This window comes from Anabrus simplex, chromosome 3 (assembly GCF_040414725.1).
Source record: "Anabrus simplex isolate iqAnaSimp1 chromosome 3, ASM4041472v1, whole genome shotgun sequence".
Lineage (NCBI taxonomy): Eukaryota > Metazoa > Arthropoda > Insecta > Orthoptera > Tettigoniidae > Anabrus > Anabrus simplex.
The window spans coordinates 393,190,193-393,193,638 of NC_090267.1; the positions used below are offsets into that span (position 1 = coordinate 393,190,193).

At 48.7% G+C, this 3,446-nt stretch overlaps 2 non-coding genes across 2 annotated transcripts; both read right to left on the minus strand.

The window, feature by feature from the left end:
- Positions 1-1,660: 1,660 nt before the first annotated feature.
- On the minus strand, positions 1,661-1,734 carry TRNAN-GUU (transfer RNA asparagine (anticodon GUU)). The gene has a single exon. It is a non-coding gene; the product is annotated as a tRNA-Asn (tRNA).
- Positions 1,735-2,998: 1,264 nt separating this feature from the next.
- Positions 2,999-3,072, minus strand: TRNAN-GUU (transfer RNA asparagine (anticodon GUU)). The gene has a single exon. It is a non-coding gene; the product is annotated as a tRNA-Asn (tRNA).
- Positions 3,073-3,446: the final 374 nt, after the last annotated feature.

Below are 3,446 nucleotides of genomic sequence, written 5' to 3' on the forward strand. Positions count from 1 at the left end.
AAACGTATAATTGACAGGAAATGGGGACAGACACGTTCTACTTACTCCGCAGTACTTTCGCTGCGGACGCCAATATTTTATGCTGTGCTTGGTTACTGGTACGACTAAAGCGGAAAAGAAAGTTCAGGGTGTTAAAAGAAGTGGAATCGTTTTACACAAAGCCTGAACCTGTACCCTCATAAAAGTTGTCAAGTTCTTGCGCATTGAACAAAGATTTCGTTGTCAGTACCCTCATGAACACGTGTAATATTATATGTAGGTCTAAGATTGATCCTCCTAGCAACACAAAAGTTGAAGTCAACCCGCTTACTGGGGCTGAAAATCATTTCTTATGGCTACCGGCGGTACGTTACAAAGGCGATAACCGGCAGTGGAAACATTTTAAGGGTGAAAGAGGACACAGATTCTTGTTAGAGAGGCTTTCTTATCCTCACTTCCGTCCTTTTTTTTCTTTTTTTTATTTCTTGATCCGTTTACCCTCCAGGCTTGCTTTTTCCCTCCGACTCAGTGATAAATCCCACCTCTACCGCCTCAAGGGCAATGCCCTGGAACGTGAGACAAATGGGAGGATACAAATGGGGAGAACGACCAGTACCACTCCCAGGCGGCCTCACCTACTATGCTGGCCAGAGACTTGTGGGGGAAGGGAAGATTGGAAGAAATAGACGAGGGAGAGGGAAGGAAACGGCCGTGGTACCATCTCGGTTTTTGCCTGTAGGAGAAGTGGGAAACCACGGAAAACCACTTCCGGATGGCTGAGGTTGGAAATCGAACCCACCTCTACTCAGTTGACCTCAAGAGGTTGAGTGGACCCCGTTCCAGCCCTCGTACCACATTTCAAATTTCGTGGCAGAGCCGGGAATCGAACCCGGGCCTCCGGGGGTGGCAGCTAATCATACTAACCACTACACCACAGAGGCGAACTAATGTCAATGACTTTCTTCCTTTCTTAATCTGCTTACCCTCCAGGGTTGGCTTTTCCCTCGGACTATGCGAGGGATCCCACGTCTACCACCTCAAGGACAGTGTCCTGGAACGTGAGACATTGGGTCGGGGATACAACTGGGAAGGAGTCAGTACCTATCCCACACGGCCTCACTTGCTATGCCGAACAGGGGCCTTATGAAGGGGATGGGAAGATTCGAAGGGATAGACAAGGAAGAGAGAAGGAAGCGGCCGTAGCTTTAAGTTAGGTACCTTCCCGAAATTTGGAAAGTGGTACGAGTGCTGGAACGGGGTCCACTCAGCCTCGGAAGATCAACTGAGTAAAGGTGGGTACGATTCCCACCTCAGCCATTCTCGAAGTGCTTTTCCGTGGTTTCCCATTACTCCTTCAAGCAAATGCCGATATGGTACCTAACTTAAGGCCACGGCCACTTCCTTCCCTCTTCCTTGTCTATCCCTTCCAATCTTCCCATCCCCACACAAGGTCCCTGTTCAGCATAGCAGCTGAGGCCGCCTGGGCGAGGTACTGGCCATTCTCCCCAGTTGTATCCCCACCCACGGTCTGAAGGTCCAGGACACTGCCCTTGAGGCGGTAGAGGTGGGATCCCTCGCTGAGTCCGAGGGAAAAACCGACCCTGGAGGGTAAACAGATTAAGAAGGAGAAGAACAAGCATATCCCATAAGCTAATGATTATGACTACTGTCGTAGATGATATGCCCCCGGGTTGAATCGAACCACGAACATTTCGGTTAACAGCCGAACGCGCTTACAGACTGCGCCACGAAGGCTAACAAATATTAAAAAAACCGAACACAATCTGAATGGAGGCGAACACTGCGCACCAGAAAATGAAACATAAAATCCTACAGGGCTCTCGGCCAATGAAACAGGGGCTATTCCCAAACTACGCAGGTGGCTCGCATGGAAATCACTTTTACACATTATAGGCGGAAAACAGTTACAAAAACCGAGCTCGATAGCTGCAGTCGCTTAAGTGCGGCCAGTATCCAGTATTCGGGAGATAGTAGGTTCGAACCCCACTGTCGGCAGCCCCGAAAATGGTTTTCCGTGGTTTCTCATTTTCACACCAGGCAAATGCTGGGGCTGTACCTTAATTAATTCTTGACATTGTAGTGTGCGCCTCTGTGGTGTAGTGGTTAGCGTGATTAGCTGCCACACCCAGAGGTGCGGGTTCTATTCCCGGCTCTGCCACGAAATTTGAAAAGTGGTACGAGGGCTGGAACGGGGTCCACTCAACCTCTTGAGGTCAACTGAGTAGAGGTGGGTTCGATTTCCAACCTCAGCCATCCGGAATTGGTTTTCCGTGTTTTCCCACTTCTCCTCCAGGCAAATGCCGGGATGGTACCTAACTTAAGGCCACGGCCGCTCCATTCCCTCTTCCTTGCCTGTCCCATGCAATCTCCCCATCCCTTCATCAGGCCCCTGTTCAGCATAGCAGGTGAGGCAGCCTGGGCGAGGTATTGGCCATTCTCCCCAGTTGTATCCCCCGACCCAAAGTCTGAAGCTCCAGGACAGTGCCCTTGAGGCGGTAGAGGTGGGATCCCTCGCTGAGTCCGAGGAAAAACCGAACCTGCCGGGTAAACAGATGATGATGATGATGGTGATCATATTTGTCCTCAGTACAAGAGAATCTCATGAGATAATACGAATCACTCATAAGGTAATGTCACTTACTACAGTCCAAGACGATTTCAGCCCCGGGTTTGATTGAACCAACAACCTTTCCGTTAACAGCCGAACGCGCTGACCGATTGCGCCACGGTGGCGTCGAAATATCACTAATAAGTCGGAGTTTAAATTTGCCCTCAGTACAAGCGTATCTCATAAACTAATGTCATATCCGACAGTCTTAAAACGTTATCGCCTCCGGGTAGCGATCGAACCACCAAACTTCCGGTTAACACCCGAACGCGCCAACCGACTGCGCCACGGAGGCAAACAAATAGCACTCATAAAACCGGGTTCATATTTGTCCTCAGTGCAAGCGTATCTTATAAACTAATGTCATTGCCTACAGTCGTAAACTGCTACCGCCCCCGGGTGGGATCGAACCACCAACCTTTCCGTTAACAGCCGAACGCGCTAACCGATTGCGCCACGGAGGCGTCAGCCGACAAACAGCACAAAAAAAAAAAAAAAAAAACACAACTAGTGCACCCGTCCACCTCCCGAGTCCCAGACTAGCATTTATCTCAGGGGTGTCGGTTCATTATTTAAATCATCAAATATAAATATAACGGCATAATAGAACACGGGGATGAACGGAGCAACTTAAAATTAAAAGGGGGAAGGCTCGATTGTAACTTGAATTTAAGGACTCCATGATAGGACTAGGAAGTGACTGTTACTTTAAAAAGGGCATCATCTAACTACAATAAAAAGATTATGAGAGTGGTTTCCTTTGAAATAATTTGCCAGAAGGAGCGGTTTATTACGCCATTTGACGTATAAAACTTTGATACACGTGGCAACAATATTT